The sequence below is a fragment of the Ostrea edulis genome, chromosome 10 (genome assembly GCF_947568905.1).
Source record: "Ostrea edulis chromosome 10, xbOstEdul1.1, whole genome shotgun sequence".
In the NCBI taxonomy this organism is placed as follows: domain Eukaryota; kingdom Metazoa; phylum Mollusca; class Bivalvia; order Ostreida; family Ostreidae; genus Ostrea; species Ostrea edulis.
In genome coordinates, this window is record NC_079173.1 from 18,946,591 (window position 1) to 18,973,844 (window position 27,254).

At 33.9% G+C, this 27,254-nt stretch overlaps 1 protein-coding gene and 2 long non-coding RNA genes across 5 annotated transcripts in view; all 3 read left to right on the top strand.

Moving 5' to 3' along the window:
• The window catches only part of LOC130051024 (vasorin-like), a 291,342-nt gene that overhangs the window by 39,402 nt on the left and 224,686 nt on the right, over nt 1-27,254 (top strand). The window lies entirely within an intron of this gene.
• Nucleotides 1,256-26,271, top strand: LOC125665248 (uncharacterized). 3 transcript variants are annotated; one of them, XR_008799415.1, is made up of 11 exons: nt 1,256-1,322; nt 6,695-6,864; nt 8,305-8,346; nt 11,722-11,763; nt 12,398-14,104; nt 14,522-14,623; nt 15,133-15,264; nt 22,712-22,931; nt 23,976-24,612; nt 24,855-25,063; nt 25,173-26,270. It is a non-coding gene; the product is annotated as an uncharacterized LOC125665248 (long non-coding RNA). The 3 variants fall into 3 exon arrangements; XR_008799416.1 differs by having other exon boundaries at nt 24,540-24,612; nt 25,173-26,266; XR_008799417.1 differs by lacking the exon at nt 15,133-15,264 and having other exon boundaries at nt 25,173-26,271.
• LOC125665246 (uncharacterized) lies at nt 15,761-21,882 on the top strand. The gene is made up of 2 exons (XR_007366202.2): nt 15,761-15,944; nt 21,216-21,882. It is a non-coding gene; the product is annotated as an uncharacterized LOC125665246 (long non-coding RNA).

Genomic DNA, 27,254 nt, shown 5'->3' on the forward strand with positions numbered 1-27,254 from the left:
ACGTTATCAAATGGAATATTTGATGCATTGACGAAGCTAAATACATTCTAAGTATAATCATATAAATAGCAATTATTTGTATGTGGAGGAAATGAAAATAATTAACAATGTTGAACAGTGATGAATCTTATATCTATTATAAGTAATACAAAATTGCTACACCCACCATGAACCCTATATCTGCCATGAGTCATCCGCAGTCAATACCAGTATGTAAAGAATGGCCTAGAATTAGTATTAAACACATTAGACATTATTTGACTCAACGGCAGATTGTACTGGTAAATTAGATCGTTATAACGGGCATAGAATCTACGAAATGTTGACTTTAAACACGACTGTTCAAACTCCTGTAATATCAACTTGTTTGTAAGAAGCCTGCCTTGATCAAAAAAAAAGATCATGAGGAGACCAAGGTTTTGCGTATCGAATCAATTGAGTTATATAAACATCATATACAAGTGATAATTGAATACTGTTACATGTTATGTAGAAATGGGAAGTTGATGGAGAAGCTGAAATAATTCCGTGTGTCATCAGTTTGCCGTTAACATCTATTTTCAATAAAATATCTAAGTATGAGGCATATGTAGAGGTATATGTGATGGTTTTTTGTTGTTTTTTTTTCAAGTTCATGTGGAAATATCAAATCCATAAATGAATGAAATTGATTTTCTTAATAGGTAAAACGTCGTCGATAAATCTATATGTAGAGCTGAAGGCGTAAGAAATGTAGTTCTGACAAATTACTCGTGCATCTATATAAACTATAAGTTGGGAATTTGTTTTGAGTCAATGCAAAATTACAAACGACATCTACCATACACAGAACATGTACTTGTATATGAAATCAGTTGGGTGACGTATATATCATCCCAAGTGATAGTGGAATATTTATACATAAATATATAAAGTTCATGGTGACGGACCTTAATTTTTGTTAGCTGTCATAAACCTTATGTATTCGTTTACCATTGACGTCCCAAATCAATAAAGAAAGAGATTCAAATATAAAACACAGATAGAGCATTGTGTGATGCTTTCATTCCGAGTTGACTGAATAATTTCTGATCAAGAAATTTAATGGAAAATACAATTTTTAGAAAATAGACAAATCATTCATGATGGATATAAACTACTTGTTTAGTGCAAATATCATGCATTTGCATATTGAATCATTCTAGAAAATTATATATTTCATCCTTTGAGCGTTGATCAATGAAGGTTAATCAGGAGTATTTTTAATTCAGAGACTTGAGTGACAATAACATAAGAACGTTACCGAATGGAATCTTTGATGCATTGACGAAGCTACAGAAACTGTAAGTATGTCTATATACATAACAATTATAGGTGAAGATAATGAAGAATATTGAACAGATATGAACCTTATATCTATTATAAGCAATGCGAAATTAAGAATTGGAGAAACATGGACCCTGGGTAAACCAGACAAGGGAACAGGTGTTTAAGAAGAGTAAGCATTCCCAATTGACCGACTAAGTATCCCCTGTCGACCGGTCACATCCACCATGAGCTCTATAAGCGGAGTGATCCGTAGTCAACACCAATGTGTGAAGAATGGCCTAACAATTAATATGAAACATATTAAACATCATTTGACTCAACGGCAGATTGTAGTGGTAAATTATATCGTTATAACGAGCATAGAATTTGCGAAATGTTGACTTTAATGGAGACTGTTGAGACTCCTGTAATATCAATTTTTTTCAGTACCTTGCCTCGATTGAAAAAATTATCATAATCATAACTAATCGCTTGCGCATCGACTCAATTCAGGGACATAATTACCTAATAAAAGTGATAATTGAATACTGTTAAATAGATATAAATCAAGGTTTACGATGGAGAAGCTGAAGTCACCGTGTTTGTCATCAGGTTGAGTGCTTAGTTTCCTTTTAAAATGTATGTTCAATATAATTTCTAAGTACGACACAGAAGTACACGGTTTCTTTTAGTTCGACTTCACAATATATCGAAATGTCGATTGGAAGGTTAGGAAAGACAGTATTTGTCATGTAGAATTCTTTCAATAAATTCTACCTCATGAACATATAAAACAGGTCAGCTAACAAAGGAGCACAATTTGTGTCCATTTGAATTCTAAAAGACTGTTGGAAGACATTGTCAACAAAGACTACGGATGTGCATTATCAGTGAAAAAATCCAACCTCTTTTTAAAATCAACTTCAGAGTACGTGTTTGCAGAGTCAGGGTGCTGTTGAACAAATGAATTTCTTGATTGACTGATCAATAGAGATTATTTTTTTCTCTTTTCCATACGAAAAATATACCAGAATAAAACCAATGTCGATGTTTTACATCACACAGGGGATGCCTACTCCTCCTAGGCACCCGACCTCACCTCTGATTTGTCCAGGGTCCGTGTTTGCCCAACTGTCTATTTTGTAATGCTTTGGTGGGCTACATTTTAAAACAACTTTGTATACAATGTATTCCAGACTGTGCATCTTTTTTTCCATTATAGTTTGGGAGCATATGGTTTTTACTCTGTTTCTTATCTTTATTATTATTATTATTATTATGTTGCCCAACAAAGTTTGGGAGCATATTGTTTTTTATTATTATCATTATCATGTTCCCCAAACAACGTTGGGAACATATTGTTTTTACTCTGTTTCTTAGTTAGGTCTTCCGTTTCCAATTGAAGATCTTTTTCTTATTTTTATGTTTCTTGTCCTCTTTTTTGTTATTATTATTTTTATTATTGTTCTTTTTCTTCCCGATTTTGCGGACGCCATTTCTCGGAAATGACTTGACAGATTTTCATCAAACTGTCAGGAAAGATGCACCATAAAATGAACTACATTCGTTTTCTTTTTTTTTTTTGATATTTACTTCTGGTTGTTAATTACGTCCGATCTACAGTTTTTAAAAGGTCATTTTGTTCAAGTGCTTTGTCATAAACGGTTTAAGATTGAGTCTCAAACTTTCAGAGATGATGTATCTCGAATTCTAGATGTAACATACGCATACATTTTTTTCATCCGTCACTTCTGCTCATCACCGGAAATGAACAAAGAAAACGTCAAATTTCAAAACTATGTGTCTAAAACGAAACTTGCATGGTATGATTAGCTCTCTTTTATAGTTTCCGAAAATGTTATACTTGCCGAAAAAAATACTTACTATTAAAAATAGTAACTTCCGGTTTATGGAGAAAAATGTTGAAAAATTGGTCTTTCTTCGTCCCCATAAATCTCGCTAATAAATCCAGTGTTTGATTTGATTTTCACATACATTATTGGCATTATCTATTTTTAGAGTAACGTCAATATATTTTTTTTCAAAATTGACTTCCTTACGTGTGATATGTCCGATTTTCGATTTTAAAAAGAGATTTTGTCGAGGCGTTTTCTCATAGACGTTCAAATATTTCATTTTGAAACTTTCAGAGATGATAGATCTTGACAGATGTGACACATGCATATGATTATTGCGGCCGTCACTTCCGATTGTCATCGGAAATGAAGAAAGAAAACGTCAAATTTCAATAGTATGTGCTTGAAACGAAATTGGCATGAACAAATCGTTGTTTTTTTATAGTTTCAAAAGTTAAAACAGCAATTTTTGATAAATGTGTTTAATATGATATTCACATATATTATTAACATTATCCATCTTTAGCTCACCGTCATTTGTTTTCTTCAAAATTCATCTCCGTTTGTGAGATATGTCCAATATTGAGTCTTGAAAATTTCAAGGTTGTTAAATCTCAGCTTGTATACGTAACATACGAATTCCACTTCCGTCGCCGTCAATTCGGTCGTTCACCGGAAGTACCTTAAAAATATGTAATTTTTGATTTAAATTTCTAATGGTCATAACACCGTCAAATTCTGTTGATTTTGAGGTTTTAGGTGTGTCGTGGTACTCCTTAAAATAGTTAAAACTAATGTCCAGCACGTGAATGCGTGTGTACTGAATTCTGATTGGACGATTTTTAAATCAATATATATTTGATGAAAAAGTTATAAAATTCATACGGTGGGTATATGATACAAAGGCCTGTTGGAAGATATGAACAAAAGAACAAAATCACAATCGCGTGCGCGTATATGCACGTGCATTACTTTCTTTCATTTCTTTGTACTGAAATGACCATATTAAATGCACTACGTGTAATTAAAGGATAAAATAAAATGATTTTTGCATAGGTTTAAAATGACATCACTTTTAATTGGGTATGTTTGGGCAACATATCTAACGGTCCCCGTTACAATTAGAACTCGTTTACAATTGTTTTTATTGCTATGCTTTCAACTTCTCCATTGTCAACTTCTCATATTCATCTTGAAATATTCCTTTATCACCTGTATGAAAGGTGAACATATGATGTTTACATCTTTCAACTGATTCAAGACCTTGTTCTAGGTATGGTCAGTCTTTAAATGGAAGCAGGTTACTGACAAACAAGTTGATGGCGCAGGGGTTCCAACATTCTTGTTTAAAATCAGCATTTCGCAAATTCGATGGTTGTTTTATCAATGTAAAACTTATACGTACCAATTTTGATGCACCAGATGCGCATTTCGACAAATAATGTCCCATCAGTGATGCTCAACCGAAATGTTTGAAATCCGAAATAACTATGAAGTTTTGGAGCTAAATATAGCCAAAAACAGCGTGCAAAATAAGTGGAGCCAAATTCGTCCAAGAATAAGAGCTATGCACGAGGGAGATAATCCTTAATTTTGAAATGAATTTCTAAATTTTATAACAGCAATTCAATATACATCCGTATTTTCAAGCTAGTAACGAAGTACTAAGCTACTGGGCTGTAGAGACCCTCGGGGACTAACAGTCCACCAGCAGAGGCCTCGACCCAGGGGTCATAATGTAAAACGTATGCGTACCAATTTTGATGCACCAGATGTGCATTTCGACAAATAATGTCTCTTCAGTGATGTTCAACCGAAATGTTTGAAATCCGAAATAACTATGAAGTTTTGGAGCTAAATATAGCAACAACAAAAAACAAAAAAGATCTAGTTTGCCAATACAACATATCATTGGGTAACATGCTGTCTGACGTGTTTCATGCCGATTGTTAGGCAGTTCTTGGCACACTAATTTACTACGAATGATTCCATTTACTTGATCAAGATATAGGGCTCACGGCGGGTGTGACCGGTCGACAGGGGGTGCTTACTCTTCCTATTCACCCGAACCCACCTCTTGTATATCCAGGGGTCCTTGTTTGCCCAACTTTCTGCTTTGTATTGCTTATAAGAGTTACGGGATTGATTACTGTTCGTTATCTTCGCCTTTCATTGTTTGAGATGTTATTTTGAGGCAGTTCACAATTACAATCCAAATAGATCATAAGCAAAAATTGCGCTAATGAAATGAATCAGTTGAGAGACACAGGTGCGGTAACTAGGTGATAATTAAATATCGCTACATAGATATAGGAACTGATGATGGAGAACGTGAAAATATCCCATTTGCCATAAAGTGTATGAGTTCAATTACCATGAACGTCTCCGTTCTGTAAAGAAGAAATATCTAAATATAGAATAACATCTCTCTGGTGTTTTATTTTGGAATTCACTAGGTTATTTCTATTCAATATATGTATAGAAATTATATTTGTTAGAAAATAAATAAATGGTGGCCGATGCATCTAATTCCCATGTTTAAAGCCATACTTATGTGCTCGTGTATTGAATCAGTTTACAGATTAATATATTTCATCATTGTAGTGTTGATCAATTAAACTTAATTAGTACATAAAACGTTAAAGAATGGAATCATTGATACACTGATAAATCTATGGATATTGTAAGGTTATCTATATAGATACCGATTATTTGTATGACAATTCAATATTGTCGATTAGAATAATTGTACGAAAAGTGTAAATTTGAAAATGGTGTTGCTTTTTGTTACTTTACCCAATGAAAGGTGAAAATAACGAACAGTGATTTATCTTATAATGAATGATGCAAAAGTATTTAAGCTGCTCATATACATTTATTCGTCTGAAGAAATGATTCTATCTTATCTCTCATACAATTGATTATATAATGGCATCTTTCAAACTATTTTGATATAGTGATTACCTTCCTCCAAATTGTAATTCTAATAATATTGATCTGGAGATGTTCCAGCCCCCCCCCCCCCCAAAAAAAAAACATAACCTGCAGATCTACTCCGACATCATACTTTATAGACATTGTGAACTTCCCTTAGGTTCAAAATTGTGAATCTGTTGTTATTAAAATATAACGAAATATCAAAATTTAACAACCTTTTTAAATGACACAGTAAACGATATATTCTGAGAATATCCACAATGAATGGAAAAGTGAACATAACGAACAGTGATCAATCTAAATGTTCCTGCAACGAATACAAAAAAAAAAAACGTAAACAGGAACTCCTGGCCATGTGGAGGTAGCTTTACTTCACCATTGTGTTATATCGTACCCACACACATATACATTGTATCTTGAATTGGTTTATAGTATATACACTTTCAAACGAATGTGGAATAGATTACTCAATGAAAGGACACATCTCATGATAATGTTATCACTGTACCTCCCTCGGCAAATGCAACAAAGTATAGCAGTGTTTCAATTTTCTATCACATGGTTATAATACAATCTTGTCTCTTTCATCAATACATCATATTTGTCTTTTTCAGTGGATTATATGGAAATCGTCTAATTTGCAATTGTCCATTAGTCGACATAGTTCTCTTGGTGAAAAGAAGACGATTACAGTGGATTTCCCGTCCTTCCTGTCACAGCCCTGTGACTCTAAGAAAAACATTGTTGAAGGACCTGAAACCTCAAGAAGTAGTTTGTGATCCAGGTATAGCATTTACTCTCGGGAATACAGACACCGGTCTGGTCTCCATAACAAGTTTGTTCCCTGATATATTTCATCAATGTATATCAGTTCCACTGTTCGTTATCTTCAACTTTCATGTACATGTACTAATCTGAATACATGTAATCGTTGCATTCATATATCATAAACCATATATTCTAGAGTCTAATCCAACTATATGCGTTATAGAGACCATAAGAAACTCAATATACAGCATGCATCTCAAGTAGCATATATTGCAGGATTTATCAGCTCTTGACCTGCTAAAGTGATTTTTATAGCGCAGTATGAGAATTCTATGCAACACCTAATCTGACTGGTTAAGACAATCACTTGTCTCCCAAACATTATATATCCCCATCATATTTCACCCCTTCGGTAGGCTCGTGCATTTTCCATACATTTTACGTCAAGGTAGACATATTATATTGTGATGTCACAATAAGGTCGAGTCATTCTATTTTCATAGTTCGTAAGCTACATAATGTGCGGGTCTCTGATACACAGTTAAATCGTCTGATTTTGGCTGATACAAAAACAAGCTAGTAAATCAGCATTTACGGAGAATAGAAATACATCACTGTATTTCGTTGTTTGTACCTACTAATACGTTGACGGCGCGGAGTTACCGTTAGGACGACCACAGCTACATACAATGTATAGATGACCGTGGTCCAATTTCGAATGCATTTTGTAGTCTTACTTTGTTTCGGTATGACAAACAATTTATTTAATGATTGTTCGGGAGATGTGAAGAATTATTCACCCAAGAAAAATTGAGTAAATAAATCTTTATATCTATCTCGCTACCATGCAATAAATTGTATCATGTTGATGGATTTTATGACGTCTTTTCATTGTTAGAAACATGAAAGGTAAACAACTTAATCTTGAGGGTGAGGGGATGTACGGTATGTATGGGTACGCCTATATCAAAAGTGATGTGTATTTGTTAGAGTAATAAAACAAATCTATTTTAAAAAAAGAATAGACTTTACCAAAAATTATATTACATATACTTAATCAATACAAATCCTAGGTTCGGTGATCAGTCGCGGTAGCCCAGTGGTAGAGAATTAGTTTCATAAGCAGGGCGTCGTCAGGTTGGGTCCTACTCGTGCCATGGCTAAAAGTTCAACTAAAACACTAGCACTAACACTACACTAAATATACAAACGTATTTACTCCACGGAATAAGTTTTTATTGGTTTTGACTTGTGAATGAATGTTTTATAAGGAGCGAATTTAGGAACGCCCCACTCGTCCAATACGCTAACTCGCAATGCCAGTGTAGAAATCACTGCACAATGAGGCTATGACTATAACATTTATTCGTCTTTGATAGGAAAACAAAATGAAGATACATCTAATAGTAAGTGTACATGTATATACCAAAGATTAATTAAAGCTGTGTCATTTCAGATTTCACCACTGGTACTACCGACGTGGAAACAACAGTTTCTGGTATGTATTTTGGATCTATTTAATCGAAGGTCGTTTAATTACTGGTGGTACATGTAGCTTGAAACCTAGCACAGTTAGTGTTAGTTATAACTGTTCTTTTGCCAACCTTTCTATATGAAAAAAAAGAAAATAACAGGTCTCTTTAACTAAACACCTCCAAGATTTAACTCCCCGTACCATGATAGCGTTGTCATGATAAAGAAATCACCGTTATGGCATTGATCGCCATTCCTGGGACAAACTTTGAAGCACTTCTTAAACAGCTGGTGAAGCATCGATATGAGTTAGAATTATAAAACTATCAACAAGGGATGCTTACTCCTCATGAACACCAGATGTCACTTCTGGTGTGTTTAAGAATCCATATTTGCTCTACTGTATAGTAGGTTAATATCGCGGTCGGAAAAAAATCGCTATTTTTAATTTCGGAACAAATCACGGTCTGCTTAATTCGCGGAAAAACAAATCTTAATATCATGAACCTGATTTCGTATCAATAAGTAATTCACTGAGTGTTAAATTCAAATTTGGGGGGAGAACCCACGGGGAAATCTCATTCTAGAGCCTGACTTCCCCGTGCGAAGACCTCCTTTATCACTACTTGTAGAATCAGACTTCTCTCCCCTTAGCAGGACTTCCCCTCCACTTATTCCTGGTAAACTACAATCACTTCATGGAGATTGTTTAGATACCAAGACCTTTTTGAGCAGGGAATTAAATTATTTTGGTGAAGTCGTTCATTAAACTCAAGAGAGGAAAACGGTGAATAAACACACATTGAAATGAATAACTCATTTTAACTCACCAACTGAGAGAGAGAGAGAGAGAGAGAGAGAGAGAGAGAGAGAGAGAGAGAGAGAGAGAGAGAGAGAGAGAGAGAAAGAGAGAGAGAGAGAGAGAGGTAGAGAGGGGGGGAGAGAGAGGTTCATAGTTTGCACAGAAGGGGTTGAAAGTGGGTTGTCCCTCTAGAGCGAGACTTCAAGATGGTGTTTCGGCTCTAGAGTAAGTTTTCCCATTGGAGGTACAGTTTATTCTAGAGTAAATCTGCTGGGGGAAGGCTCACTCTAGAGTTAAACTTCCGGGGGGAAGGCTCACTCTAGAGCCAGACTTACGCAGGGGGAAGGCTAACTCTAAATCCTTACTTCCGAGGGAACTATCATTATTGTGGGAGTCTGGCTCTATAACACCGGTATAGGGGAACAGCAAGTAAACAATGTATGCATTCTAGCAAAGTTGAAATTTACAACTGCCATACTCAAGGTGTGTTTGAAATTCGCTGTAAAATTAGCTAAACATGCAGGACTGACTGCTTGTAAAACTTGTTAGCCCTGCAAAGACCAACTAGCCCTGTGAAAATAACTGCATTCTTAAATATTTACTTTTACATGTATTACTACATGTATATATCGTCTAATGAAGTACGATATACCTAATTCGTTTCTAGTACATTATATTCTATTGAAATTTGATATAGGGTAGAATATGAAGTAAAATGTACTAAATTGACGAGGTCTGTCCATTTTGTTACAGGTACAATAATGAAGTTGATTCATCTAAATTTCATTTAGCGGGAATTTTATCGTCTCCGATCGGACATCTATATAAAGAAATGTGTTCGCCCGTTGTAAAATTTATGCGTTTCCGCCGTAAGATTCAAGTGAATGTGCACTACAAGCTAAACATAATAATAGTTTTAAACCGCGTTCATGTTTTGGAGGAGTTGTTTGACTTGGGAAAGTGAGTAAGTGACGGGGGAGGGTGTGTGTGTTAAATAAACATAAATATATTGTAAAATAGAAACAACTTTAGTAGTATTTCTGGTTAGAATAGCATATTGAGACATGATTAAACTATATGAAATTGCAAATATTAATCATAATGAGATTAAAAAATAACAGTATACTATTATATTAGTTTATTCATTGTTACTGTGATCATAAAATACTAAAAGTATTTCAATTATTAGAAGTGCAACACAATTAAGATATATAGCGCAAAACATGTACACATTTATATATATCAAGACATTTTTTGATATTTATTTTGAAAATAATTGATTATTTTGTCCATACATATTTGATTTCCCCTTCAAAACTAGGAGTTCTTTTTGAACGGATGCATGAAAAGTAAATATCGTTAAATGACTTCGCGAATATGTGTAACGTTATTTGTTAAAAACTGCTGAATTGTTGGTTTTTATCAAACTTTGACATCTTTTTTGTTTAAAAAAAGAACTCGATTACCCCATTTCTTTTTTTCAAAAATATTTTTCTATTTGTTTTTGTTTCGCTTTAATATTAATAGTATCCAGATGAACAACACCAAATTCTGTCTATTCTAAGTTCTGCACTGAGTAAAGTCAATCACTATTATTGTCTATATAATTCAATGGAAAACAGTCTCGCTACCGTAAAAACAATGGTATATTGAGGACGTAATTATTAAAAAACTGTGTTGTTGAATGAAAACAATTTTCACAGAGTAGTATATACATTGTCAAGATACATCGGTCAGATTTTCAGCTGGGGTTATCGAGTGAATTATCGTTTGAATTATTTATATGCAAACGATATAATACTTTTCAAAAACCTATTCCCGATACATGATTTCGGCTGCTTGCTGCGAATATTGGCTATGCTTGAAGTGCTCTACCGCCGTGGTTGTCAAAAGGTTCTAGCTTTCCCCCAGCATGCTGAAGACCAAGGTTCTAATTCCGGTGGCGACAAACCTAATTCGTTAAAACAGGTAGTGACAGTTCCATCGCCAAACGATCGGCACCAAGTATGAATGTCACGGGTCCTCTGAGATGACTTTAGAAACGGATATCCCGTGTCACAGTAGGTGTTGCACGTTAAAGAACCCTAACTGTTCAATGGCCGTAAGCGCCGAGCATAGGCCTAAACTTGAAGTCCTTCACCGGTCTTGGTGAAGTCTCCATATGAGTGAAAAAATTCTCGAACGAGATGTTAAGCATGATACAATCAATCAATCGTTACAATGACCAACGACACGAAGAATTAGATCATCATTTTTGGTAGGATATGTCCCAACCTCATGACAAACAAAAAAGGTTGACATCAGATGGCTAAAGCTCTAATAAAACGCTAGCACTAAAATTACACTAAATATACAAACGTATTTACAAATTACGTTTTTATTGGATTTGGTATGAGAATGGATGTGTTATAGGGAGCGAATTAGGACTCGCCCTACTAGTCCAATGCACTAATTTACAATGTCATTGTAGAAATGACTGCACAATGAGGCTATGATTGTAACGTTTATTTGTCTTTGATACAAAAACAAAATGAAAATACACCTACCAGTATATGTACATGTATATACCAAAGATTAATGAAAGCTGTACCATTTCAGATTCCACCACTGGTTCTACCGGCGTGGATACAACAGTTACTGGTACGTATTTTGGATCTATTTAATCAAAGGTTGTTTGATTACTGGTGGTACATGTAGCTTAATACCTGAGACAGTTAGTCTTTCTTCTAATTGTTCCTTCGACAAGTTTTCTATATTAGAAGAGAAAATCACAGGTCTATTTAATTAAACACCCTAAGATTTATCATGATAAAGAAAGCACCGTTATGGCCTTCATCGTCATCCCTGGGACTAACTTTGAAGCTCTTTTCAAACAGTTGGTGAAGCATCACAATGAGTTATAATTATAAAACTATCAACAACGGATGCTTACTCCTCCGAGACATCTGATTCCACCCACCTCTTGTGTGTTTAGAAGTCCGTGTTTGTCCTATTCTTACTTTTGCATTCTTTATTTGATCTATGTAGATTTATTACTGTTCGATATCTTCAATTTTCATAAATACAAACGAATCGAGTCAACAGCTGATCTACAGGAGTTGCTTAAAAGAGTTTTTGTTTTTCCTATCATTCTGCGTTCTTGGTTATTAAGTACTGAGTGTCAAACCCCCGGAAGCCCAAGTTACTCTGAAATGAATCTTAGAAGTGTTTTTTTTCCCTCTCCACTTAAGAAATATCCATTCATCTTCGTATATGAATATTATTATCTATTTAGATTTCATCCCAGTTTCCACTGATGCAGAAACTGTCTTTTCGACAATAACCGGATTTGGCAAGTATTCAACATGTACCAACCATTTTGAACATTGTATAAAACACTGATTTGTAAAGTAGCAATTTACAGTATACGTCAATGACACATGATGCATGAATTTATCAGCAATGGATGACATTGTATCTCTTGCCCCTAACATCATTGAAAACATCGATTTGAAATGGCTTTAAAGCTTGAAGAATTCCAATCCACCAGGTAAACTCCTTGTGTAGAGATTGGATTATTGTCCAATATCTAAACTGCCCTCGGCATCGGAAGTAAGTTTGTTATTTTATGTAGTTATTTACAAATGTATGACATACCCTATAAATGCATATACATGTACATGCGCATATATATATGTACAGATACATCTTTAATGTTAACAATTTGTCCCACATACCATTGTGTACCGTGAGTAGGATCTAATTTGATGCGATTTCGAATGACTTTTAAACATTAAAGACATCTGACATATGTCTACATAATCAGATCTGTCTTGTTTGATATGCCGCTGATTAAGGTGTTATCAGTAGAACGTGGAAACAGTCATCATTCTCATACAGCTGACAATACGAGTCAACTGAATCTTTGCGTGATCCTGATTAATTGTGAAGTTTTTGTTTTTTTACCTGGGGTCAACTTGCACAACAATTTACTGTTAGTTATTGTCTCAAAAGTAGCATATCGTCACGTGCTTAGGAAAAATGATGATACCTTTATACATTTCAAATAAATTTCCGTAATGTAATATATATTATAAAGCAACAACTTTTTTCATTCATGTATTGAAATCCATCAAACGGACACACTGTATAAAATGAAAAGTGATCAATTAGAACAGCTCACAAATCAATAAAACCATGGAAGATTCACCAATGCACTGCTACCTAGAGACCGTAGTAGACATGTATCCCTGTCTTCAGCGGTGATGGGCCTTTATATCCATATATTCAACTCTGGTGTGTATTTATATTCCATTTGTCAATGCTGGTGAGTAAAACTATTTTCTCTCTCTATGGAATAGGCTACTATAAAGCAAAACATCCTTAACGTAACTATGTAAAAAGTTACACGTTTACTTGTTATGTACAAGTTCACCTTTTGTTTGGTGTCTATAAGGTATAATTTTACTCGGTATGTGTTTATGATGTCATACGTTTTCTCGGTATATACATCGTATACGTTCACTTGGTATGTTCAAGTCCCACTTTTACTTTAGTTATAAGTCTACTCTGTGTGTATAAGGCATGCGTTTACATCGTCTATACAAGTTATTCGTTTACTCGCTGTACGCGTATTTTGTACGTCTGGAGAGATGAGGGATCGAATAAAAAATCACATTATTTTCCTGTTTATTACACTTATTACAATGACGACAATAATCACAAACATGTAATACGGTAAGTTTTAAATATTATTTTATCATTTATTTCTATTATCGTATTTGAACATTTCAGGACATCAGAAAAGAAGAAGATGTGACTGTTGGGTAAACAATGGCGTGGTCTGCTGTGGGTTTTTTCTTTGGATCGGTCGGTGCCAGATACTAACGGGCGGGTTAGGGTTGCCAGTTTTTCATACCGTTTGTTACACCGTTCTTCATATACTGATTTTGCCTATGGATTGCTTTGCTTACATGGTCAAGATATAAGACACACCATGCAGGTATCCTCATATGCACCTGATCCTACTTCTGATGTTTCCAGTAGTCCGCGTTTGTCTTATTCTCAATTTTATATTCATCTGGGAAACCAATCAATTCAGAAATAATACAACTGTATGAAAGTGAATGTATAAGCTATTTCTAGTCATTTATATTGTGGCCAAATTTCATTTTGCTAAATCATAATACTAATTCATGCCTTTAAGTTCATGGTGACTTGATATCACGAAAAAAGTACAAGTATTTCAGTTTAAAATCCACCTGTAGTGTCATTATATTATACAGATTTTCAGACAACTACATAACATTGTCCTGTTGAGTTCATTTTTATCATTTTCTGTATGTACAAATTTAAATATCTCTTTGTCACTATGGAGTTTTTACATTTTACCAAAATATCGTGAATATTTTCATTTCAGATTAAAATCCAGACACACAGATGGGATTCGAGCATTCTACATTCCGCGCATAATTCAGAAGCTCTATCCACTACGCCGCTGGCGTTGATGACATCTGTTGAAGTAATTAAACAGATGTTCTATATGAAAAAATATACAGCGTCCTTACTTATATAATATTAAGATGTATATTCATAATGTATAAAACAAATTCTCTGTCCTCTATAAGAGACTGGAATTTAAGTGGGTCAATATACTCGTACCGTTCAATCCTTACAAGCAATGTACCCTTCGAGGCCTCGGTCCCATTACTTCATTACTTTTATGGAATGGATAGGTACTCGGGCATTAACCTATACATAAAAAGACCGTCGTATGTTTGTTTCCTGTTAAAATAATCAGTACATTCCACTTTTCAGGATTTACGAAATTGTCTTGGTACAAAGTTTAAATTTTTATTTAAACCAAAAATACGAGTATGTAATACCCTTCAAAAATAATAAAAAGTATAATAATATTAACATTTTTAAAGTAATATACCACCCTGTTTATGGTTCTAAGATATCAGACAACTGGCTATCAAAATCATTTGATGTGTTGTCAGACATAATTCTATACTGATTTACTTATAGCATAACCTGTTTGGAAGATATGAAATCACTTCCTTAAACAGTCAAATTTTGCTGGTTACACCATCTCCGAATATATTTCAAGGACAATATGTTGAGAAGTGTGTACAAATGATGACTACTGGATAGTACGAGGTAAATCGAGCACCAATTTAAGGAGGGAAATGGATGTTTTAAGATTTTATATGAAACTGACGAAATACTGAGGATTTGAATATGAGACTATCTTAAATATGTTGGAGTCAAAGAATAGATTTATTTCTCGAGTCTCCTTTATATTTGGTCACTACTTTTCTGATTATGAATTACTTGTCTGAAATTTTGTCGCATAAAGTTTGATGTTATTAAACAGTCAAAAAAGTAAACTCCAGATAAATTTTCTCGCATAAAGTTTGATGTTATTAAGGATGTACGGGACTGACGATTTTGAAATTACCGCGCAACTCCGAATGACGTAAATAAACCCTATGTCGTTCGCATCTCCCATTTGATTCTGGGTGTATGTTAGATAATATCTACAATGCAATTAATTATATATATATATTTTACATAAACTATGACAAAAATATTATTATATTCGAAATAAAAACAAATCGCGTAAATTTTACGACTTTAATTACTTTTCGGCAATGTAAACATAGTGAGACTTTTGAAACATTGAAATGCGGGGAAAACGCGGATTTCAGTCAGCTAAAGCGATCCAGCGTTACATCAAGGTTTTTTGACCCACAGAAGACGATGGAAAGCTGCCTCACCAAGACACCAGACGCTGGATCATCTATATTTGCAATCGCAGACGCAAGACATGTGTTCAGGTTTGTCAATCACTGTTAACAGGTTAATAAATTAATGCCGAGTACGTACGTACGTCAAATAAGAAGAAAACAAAATTGTTCAAGTGCAAATCTTCCCAAAAATTCCATGAAAATCGATGCTTGAAAACAATATTGAAATAGGGTATGAATTCACCGGCGCTTATTAAATTGTCAATGTCAGCTGATTGTTCATAGACTTTGAAGATCAACCTAAATTATTTAGCCAAACATACAAAGTGTATGATACAAGCATCTGAGTATGAATATGTTAAAGTATTTGTCAAGTTTTAATATACATCTCTATAAATTTAAATATCTGTTGGAGGAGGGGTCATATAAAGCTAGGATATACACAATAGATCAGTGGTGGATCTTTGGTTTTACATAAATTGATAAGTAAGATTTTTTCTTCCTTTAATAGTTGATGTTTGCAGTACAGAAAACAGAGACAGGACACTATAAAAATCTACCAACACATACAAATTATACAAACCCAGTGACATGCTTTGATTTATTTTCACTTTGTGCAAAATATACAGCATAATGCCATAAATGGGTCAACTTTTATTTATTTTACTATATAATTGATTTTGAAATCATTTTCATCCACTTATTAAGATTCAATTCATAGTAACCTTTACACCATTAACAGCACAAATATCTCCAGTATCTTGTTTCAGTGTCTTATTTTTTCCCCAGAACATTGCAGCCATACACATATTATATGATTGTGTTCCACTCTTACAAAGGAATATAAGGAAATGGAATGATAAATTTCATTAATCATGCATGTTTTCTGCATCTAATGTTGCTAAAAGTTTTTGAAATCATGAATAGAATTTATGTCCAGATCAAATGTTTTTTGATAAATGTTTTAGATTTCATAAAAATGAGTTTAGAATTATGATTTAAACAAAGGTTATTTTTCAATGAGTTATAGGTCTAGCGTAAGATGTGAAAGTTGACTCATTCATGACAGTATGCTGCAATTCTATGCCAGCATGAATGTGTTGAACAACAAAAAGAATATGAATTGTCACTCAGCTTCCTTAGGCCCCAATATTAACACTTCATGTAAATAGCCGAGGTTCATTGATGTATCAGTATTGTTTTTCAGTTCAGTAATTCAAATACCCCCCTCCCCTCCCCCCCCCCCCCCCCCGAGTAACAAAAAAAGTAATTTTATTACAAAGGAATAGTAATACACTAATTGATAGCTGACTACAATAAAATCGTAAGGTAACCATGGCCTTTTTCGATCATGCAGGAAGATGGATGCTAGGTATTTTCTGCCAATTAAGTTTAAATTCAGCCCAACAATTTCAACACTATGACACTACTATTATACATGTACAACACTAAATATTTTTTTAAACAAGACGCTTCATTAAAGAAATTTATTTAACATTATTAGTTTTCTATTCACCTAATGTATTATCTAGTTTGTTTGGGCCAAAGTTTCCACTATTAAATGTCAGCTAGACCATGTAGACAGATTCAATGATGAAATCTAGTTGTATTCACCTTTTTTGTGTTACACATACCATGTGAGAGTAAAATATAATTGTTCTATATCTATTTCATGTAAACAATATTTGGGAATTGTCAAGCTTGGTGGATAATTTTGCTGCAAGGCATTTGATATCATGATATCATATTGTGCTTGTTTTTAAAATATATATGCAAATTAAAGATTGTCCAAGTCCTATAATGAAAAAATGACAAGCATGGCATTATGATAAATATGTACGTTTTTGTTATATGCATAATTTTGCAAGGAACTCTAGTTTTTTTTAAATGCATACATACCTACATGTATATACTGCCCACCATGAATAAGTATACACTCACCAAAATAAGTTACTTGTGCATAAAAAAGAAACATGTGTTACATCATAGATACAGATATTTTGATGCAAATACATAACTCTTGCAAATAAATATATAATGGTAGGCTTTTAACTTTTCATATCCTTCTGGTCTTTTTATTAAAATACTTGATTTTCTGAATTCTCTTAATAAGAGATATTATGTAAAATTTAAATTGAAACTATTTCGAACTATTTACTAATACATATTATTTTGTATTTGATGTGAATATAGTAACTTTTATAAGGCCCTTTGATTTTTCAACTGTAATAAATCAATATCACAATTTAACAGACTATATCAAAATATTGAAAGTCCATTATTGTTTCACATATATTGAATTTGTACCCTTAACTAATTATTTTATTGAGCTTAATTGAAAGTTATATTCAGTGAATTAATTTGGCTCTTTTTCATTATATCATATACTATTGGCTATCATTAAGGTACAATGTATCTAGGTTTATATAATTGCACCTGTCAATAAGTTAGTCCTAATACTAAATGCAGTTTGGGCAAGACACACATCAAATATTTGATGCAAGTGTACCTCTAAGTTTTGAGAGGAATTCTTAAATCATTTAACACGTTAAGGGGCGTTGGCGAAATCAAAAGTTCAATGTCTGACAAAAAACTAAATTCACATCAAAATTGGTACCGTATACGTTTTACATAGTTTTCACGAAATCACACCCCACTCCCCTTAAATCTAAATATTATGAATGTTGAAACTAATCGATTAACAAGTAAAAACATGCGAGTATAAATAATACTGTTATACTTTTACTTCTGTTTATTCACAAATTAAAGTGTACATTTAAAATATTTAATGTTCATTACCGGTAAAATGTAATATATTATTATGTGGTTTTTAACAGCCACTTGTCTTTTTTCCACTAAAGTGAAATCGATGTTGGATGACAAAAACTTATTTGAGTTTTTACTCCCCCTGAGGCCCCCTAACTATTTGAATTTAAATTTTTTTTCTAACATTGGTCTTTTGATTTTGCCCCTAAACATGATGGACACTCAACAACCATGGATCAAATTCTGTATGTTGACTCTGCCATTGACCCAATAACCAGAAAACTTACTACAAAATTGATACTTAGTAATAAGTCTTTATACAGGACCCTGCATACAAAATAACCTCTAAAGTAATAATCTTGAATACTTATGATATTCATTGTAAAATTTAATATTGTTTATTTATTCTATTAATATATATCATAGGGGCACATACTTCATTACGATTTTATGTCCTATTTTAAGTTATACATACACAACTACATGTATATAATTTATTGATTCTTTTAATAGATACCTAAAATTGTTCAAATGCATGTTGTCAATATTTGAACAATGCACCCACAGGAAAGAAACATGGAAGAGTGTGGGATGCAAACACAAAACTAAACAATAGTAATTTGTCTGCATGTGCATGTACGCGCACGTACGTGCATTGCAATTTTGGTAGAAAAAAATTGAAAATCAGAATTCACAAGGAATCAACATGAAACCTTGTTAGGATGATAGTATATCATTTGTATATACGCAAAATGATAGTCGTGTTGTCTGCACGCACGTGCATGCACATGCATCACATTTTTCGTACACGAATTTTGTAATCAGTTTAACTTTTTTGTTGCTCATTCAAATGGTTTGATATTCATATTATAGGTAGATATTGAGATCCTTAACTGATCTGCATTGTCAAGATTACCAATCTGCACGCGCATGCACGTGCGCTTCTTTTTGATTGGATAATACATGTACTAAAACATCTGTAACTCTCTTATTAATGAAGCGAATGAGTTGATATTCACATCATAGGTAGATGATATGTGTATCTATATACTGGTGTAACAAAAAATGCCAACGCACACGTGCATGCACATGCATCATATTTCAAAAGTTAATTTTTTGAAGGACGATAATGTTTTTGTTTTTCATCAAATTCTTTTGATTTTGAGGTTTTAGGTGTGTCTTGGTACTCCTTACAAATTGGTGTGGTTAAAATTACTGGTCAGCACGTGCACGCACGTGTGCTGATTTCTGATTGGATGATTTTAAAATCACTATAACTTTCTTGTATTTGATGCAAACATTAAGAAATTCTTTCTGTGGGTATATGATAGAAAGGCCTGTACTAGAATGACATCAACAAAAGTACGGAATCATACTCGTGTGTGTCTGTATGCAAGTGCATTGCTTTCTTTTATTTCTTTGCACTAACATGACCATAGTAAATCATAGTAAACGTACTACATGTAATTAAAGGCTAAAATAAAATGATTTTTGCTATAGGTTTACAATGACATTACTTTTTAACTGGTTTGGGGAACATATGTAATGGTCCCAGTTACAATTAGAACTAGTTACAAATGGAATTTTGATTTTACTTTAGATTGCAGAATTTTTATCTTTGATATGATTTTATAAAGAAATGCAACTCATTTTTAGCTCAAGTGAGCATTTCTGATCACCCATTGTCTATCGTCTGACTGTCTGTAAACTTTTCACATTTTCGACTTCTTCTCCAGAACCACTTGGCCAATTTCAAACAAACTTGGCAAAAAGCATCCTTGGGTCGAGGCAAGTTAAGTCTGATGAAATGAAGGGTAACACCCTGCTCCAAGGGGAGATAATAGCGAAATAGTAGATATATATTGACAAATTTATAAAAAATTATCCACAAAAATCCTGTGGGGATCTGTGTTGGAATAGATCCTCAGTACCCCCTAGCTTGTCGCAAGAGGCGACTAAATGGGACGGTCCTTCGGATGAGACTGCAAATGCCGAGGTCCCGTGTCACAGCAGATGTGGTACGAGATAGATCCCTCCCTGCTCAATGGCCCTAAGCACCGAGCATAGGCCTAAATTTTGCAGCCCTTCACCGGCATGGGTGACATCTCCATATGAGTGAAATATTCTCGAGAGGGACGTAAAACAATATTCAATCAATCAATCTCCAGTACAATACTTCCAGAACAAGTAGGCCAATTTCATGCAATGAAGGGCCATGCTACCTTTAAAGGTATAAAAGAGATAATTACAAAAATAGGGAGGGGTCAATTAAAAATCTTCTCAAGAACTGCTGGGCAAGGAAAGTTCAAATGTTCATGGCAGCTTCCTGACATAGTGCAGATTAAAGTTTGTTGAAACCATGGCTCCTGGGGGGTAGGATGGGGCTACAATAGGGCATCAAAGTTTTATATCTGAATATATAGGGAACAAATCTTTAAAAAGCTCCTTCATAAAGCAATAATTATATATAAATATTTATTATATTTAATATATATATTTATTTAATAGTAAATATATATAATGCTATCCATTTCACGTAATTTTTGGAATTTTTTAATTATTCTGATGTCAACCTTACACGTATATTTTTCACAGGTTTTGAACATGATGTCTCCAGCAAGGATATGTTTGATGATGGTTACCATGGGAACAAACTCAGACCTATGTCAAAAATGTCATTTTCTGATAGAATAGACATAATGCTATCCATTTCACTTGATTTTAGAATTTTTAAATTATTCTGATGTCAGCCATACACTTCCGGGTTCTCTACAGGTTTTAAATATGATGTCTCCAGCAAGGATATGTTTGATGATGGTTACCATGGTAACGATCTCACAGACCTATGTCAAAAATGTCTTTTTCTGATAGAATAGACATAATGCTATCCATTTCACTTAATTTTAGAATTTTTTAATTATTCTGATGTCAGCCATACACTTCCGGGTTCTCTACAGGTTTTAAATATGATGTATCCAGCAAGGATATGTTTGATGATGGTTACCATGGGAACGATCTCACAGACCTATGTCAAAAATGTCATTTTCTGATAGAATAGACATAATGCTATCCATTTCACTCAATTTTAGAATTTTTTAATTATTCTCATGTCAGTCATACCTTTCCATTTTTTGTTTACAGGTTTTGAACATGATGTCTCCAGCAAGGATATGTTTGATGACGGTTACCATGGAAACGAACTCACGGACCTATGTCAAAAATGTCTTTTTCTGATAAAATAAATATAATGCTATCCATTTCATTCAATTTTAGAATTTTTTAATTATTCTGATGTCAGCCATACACTTCCGGGTTCTCTACAGGTTCTAGATATGATGTCTCCAGCAAGGATATGTTTAATGATGGTTACCATGGTAACGAACTCAAAGACCTATTTAGAAATGAATTTTTCTGTTAAATTAAAACTAATGCTAATTACTTTAATCACTTTAGGATTTTTTTCACTGCTCTGATGTCAGTTCCATACCCCCTTTTAGACAAATAGTAAATTTCAGTCAATTATAATGTCTCCAGCAAGGGTATCTTTGATGTTCGTTACCATGGAAACGAACTCACGAACCTATCTAAAAAATGTCTTTTTTCGATAAAATGAGTACAATACTATCTATTTCACTCATTTTTAGGATTTTTTAATTACTCTGATGTCAGTCCCATACATCCTTAAACAGTCAAAAAAGTAAACTCCAGATACAAAACATAACTACAAGGCTTGCGACTTCATCTTTGCATACAATCAATGTCAACTATACGATCCACATAAAAAATACGATACATGATCAATATTTAACAATTTAATGGATATGTATGCATATTCACAAAAAAATCCTTTCCTCTTCTGGAACTCACCATTTATTTCGTACATATATGTGGTATTCAAAATAACACCCCACTCATCCTGCTGAACAGTTCTATGATAAAAAGAGCAGTATCAAATCCACATTTTTTTAACTAGGAGACCACAATAATGTTGATTTTAACACAAGGCTTCTAATACAGGGAAATGAGATGGTACAGTGAAATGAAGTGTAGTGCTATGTTGACTGCTCCAAATTGTTCCTTCTTTGTTACAGATAAGCATTACATCACCAGTAAGAGACGCAACACTATCGTCATTTGATGATTTGCCCACTGGACATGCCACGACTGCCACTCCAGTTCACTCGGCTGTACATTGAATTAGTATTGGCTTCGGCTGGAGGGAGAGCTCAGACTCTGATGGACTGGTCTCTCACTCTGCGGGAATATGTTGCTCTTATCCGTTAACCACTTATCATTCCGAGGAACGACCATGTAAGTTTTCCAGTATCCGTAGCTATGGAAGACATAGTGACAATCTATATGATACTTGCTTTTTCCGTTACATATTGCTTGTTGATATTTACTACTAAATGTAACAAACATGAATAAGGGTAACTTCCTAAGAAGATCAGAAAGGCTTTAGATATGAAAAATATTTTTGAAATAGTAGTTGATTTTAGATCTTTACGTTTGAAATATCAAATTTAATTCAATTGTTTTAACTGATATTATGGATGTAAGACATCATCTGAATTAATATGAATTAAGATCAGAAAAGTGTAGGTCCATTATGAGCACATCAGTCTTTCGAAACCAGCTCATTACAGCCCAATCCCAAATGTGACAGAAATACTTTTGAAAAACTTCTGAATGTCAGAGAACCACATGTATTTGTGATCAGTCTGCAATACATCAATGGCTTGGTTTGTTGGAATGTGTTCAACGGATCCACCATGTAATTTAATTTTTAAAAGTTGGCTTATTTTAGTTGGGTTTGGCTAAAACGCGATATTTCTTTGGGGTTTAACACATTCGCAGGATATCGGCGCATGCACGAACTTTCACTTTACATAAATCAATCACAGAGACAAACTATTTACAAACACCATATTAATTCAGCTTAAACATATTTTCGTTTTCAAAAAAACTGTGCTTGGGAGAAATTGTTGAGAACATGATTTATCTTTATAGTGCTAGTTAAGCGGAGGGGAAGTGAAGTTTCGGTTTAATTGGATGGGCTTTTTAAATCGTTTGTCACGTTGGTAGCCAGAAACTTTGATACATTAAATTCTAATTCTAGTCTTTTTCGGACTTTGATTTTGGTGGGTTTATTCTTCTTAATCTATCTATTTTTTCTTTTGCTCGTTTTGTCGATTTAATTTTTTTTATGACAACCTACTATCAAAGGCCGTCCATCTTTTGGTCTGAGTTTTGGCATCACCCATTTTCATTTTCGTGCAATCCATGTATGAAACCTGGAATTTAAAAAATGCAGTTTTATTTTTAAAAGTACATGCTAACACTGGTATTTCAAAGGCTGATCAGAACTCACCAGTACCTCCACAACTAATAGGATCCAGAAGTACTTACCAGTACCTCCACAACTAATAGGATTCAGAAGTATTCATTGTAGATCAGAACTTACCAGTACCTCCATAACTAATAGGATTCAGAAGTAGACTTATCATATTAGATCAGAACTCACCAGTACCTCCACAACTAATAGGATTCAGACTGATCAGAACTTACCAGTACCTCCACAACTAATAGGATTCAGACTGATCAGAACTTACCAGTACCTCCACAACTAATAGGACTCAGACGTATTCATTGTAGATCAGAACTCATGAGTACCTCCACAACTAATAGGATTCAGAAGTATTCATTGTAGATCAGAACTTACCAGTACCTCCACAACTAATAGGATTCAGACGTATTCATTGTAGATCAGAACTCACCAGTACCACCACAACTAATAGGATTCAGATGTATTCATTGTAGATCAGAACTTACCAGTACCTCCACAACTAATAGGATTAAAAAATAGTCTTATCATATTAGGTGTTTTCACCCCAATCTCAAATGGTGTGGTTTATGCAGAACCTACATTCCCTATGGTGAACTGAAAATACTTCAAGTGAAAATTGCCACAGGATGACACAGATATCTCATGGTATTTATTCTCAATTCGTCTTTTTCAATAGATCATGGATTTTCGTTCAAGACTCGTTCGTTCTAAATGACCAGACAAATAACAATCGCCATATAATTGTAAACCATTAGCAATGTTAATCAAGAATATACGGAGGAAACAGCTGATCAGTTCAAACACAGTAAACTCATTTACTAAATATCTGCATGACAATTGACTGATTGTAAATTGTTTAACGTCCATCTTGAAAATCTCTTACTCAGATGGAGACGTCACCAATGCCGGTGAAGGGCGGCAAAATTTAGGCCTATGCTTGGAGTTTACAGCCTTTGAGCAGGGGATCTTTATCCTGACACACCTGCTGTGACACAGGGCCTCGGGTTTTGTCGTCATATCCGAAGGACCGCCCCATTTAGTCGGCTCTTACGACAAGCAGAGATACTGAGGACCTATTCTAACTCGGATCATCACGGTACAATTTATGATTGAAGATATCATAGCACTATACATCGTTTCGTTTTATTGAATACATCAATGACTAGCTTTAAAATCAATACATTGACTGTTGTAATATATTACAGGAGATGTATCGGTCATAATCACATCCACAAAGATTTAATTCCACAAGAAACCAACAACCAACCAAAAGGACGGACACAGAATTGTGTACACTCGATTTAAAATCTAGATATTAATCTTAATTTCTATCAATATGTTGAAGAGTGTATACAAATGATAACTATGTGATGATACACAATATACGGTCTGTCATCGTGAAGAAACGATAACATACGTGTTGTAATAATATGTGGTCAACTGGCGAGAAATTTACATTTTGTATGAAAAAAAAAAATAATTCAGTTAGGTATGGTGGAGCTGAAATAATTTGTTGAAACTTTCATTTGTTAACTACCAACTTTGTTTCCTCATAGACTTTCCGATCATGTGTGTTTTATTTGTGATTTTGTCATTTATCCAATGTTTTGAAAAGAAGAGACTCGAAGTATTAAGCCACGGCTAATAGCAATCTTCAACACTTATGCACAGTTTGTATTTGTAATAACCACTGAGATATGACTGAAAAATTTGCAACACGACGGAAAACGTCAACGATTCAGTTAACTGACTACAGGGGACGATCGAATTAAATGTGCTGCATGAACAATATACAAAATTAAAACTGTATTTAAATTTAGATTTGTACTTTCTTGAAATCATATATTTTCAAACTTAGGTTCATGATAGCAATTGCATGCTGGGGGCATTATGCAGTTTTATATTTCTCAAATTGTATGAACCGTCGGTATATTAGTCAAAGGTAGCACTCTTTGGGGGGAAATCATTGTATTCATTTTTTTTTTTACTTTTTGGATGCATTGTCAAATGACGCATTTGATTTGATGGGTATGTTTAATTTTCTACCATTTCTTTATATGAGTATTGTTTATTGGCCTGAATATACATATCATGTAACAATGCTGCAATATCACAATACATTATTATCCTATCCGCAGGATTGAACATGGGTCCATTTAAATTATAATCCATGGCATTAAATTTCCATAAATTGACCCATTCTTTTGTCATTAGCAGCGATGTACTTTCCTCACAATCACACTAACTGCTACACTAATGGTATAATCGAACACTGGGTCAAATAGAACAATCTTTGTGCGAAACGTTTTTTATGGAAGCAAAATATTCACAAGGTATCGAAATATGAAGATAACGAACAGCGATTTATCTCATAACTCATACGGAATACAAAATAGAGACTTGGACAAATATGGACCCTTGGATATACCAGGGATGAGATCAGGTTCCTGGGAGGAGTAAGCATTCCATGTCGACCATGCAGTTACACTCATTTGCAAACGTTTTTCATCAGTCATAACTCCATCTATGCGGAAAAAATACGGACCATATATCAGAAAAAACCATTAGCTATTTCATGTTAACATAAGATATTAAGATCAATTCTATGTAAAAATCGAAGAAATCAGATAGGGTCTGGCCACTCAATGTCACAGATTTCTTTGATTTTCACAGTATTAACTTTACTTGCACCATCTTACATAATTTCAACCCCACCACCGAATTTCTACCATCCGTTGCCATGGAAACCGACAGCAGTCTATGAGGGCTAATTGAACTGCAAAATTCAGTCCGTTTTGCCCATGTTTTGTCCTTGTGGTATATAAAAAATTGAAAAAGACAACTAATTTTCTCCATAAATCTCGATTCCCCATAAAATTCCCTCCTTATTTATGATATCTATATCCACCTATAGTAAAGAATGTGTTACTGACCGCTGTACCAATGTATTATAATTTGGCACTTTGCCAAAAAGTGATTTTTTGTTGGATTTCGTTGATGAATTTAGATAATTTGGAAAATACATACAACATTATCAACTGTCATCAAAGGATGTCCATATCAAAGACTCTTAATGTATATAAAAAGATTAATGGTGAAACGTAGTGCAATATATCTATTGTAGCACGAAAACTGTAGATTTGGGCATTTTGCCAAAATGGGATTTTTTGTTGGATTTCGTTGATGAATTTAGATAATTTGGAAAATACATACAGCATAATCAACTGTCATCAAAGGATGTCCATGTCAAAGACTCTTAATGTATATAAAAAGATTAATGGTGAAAC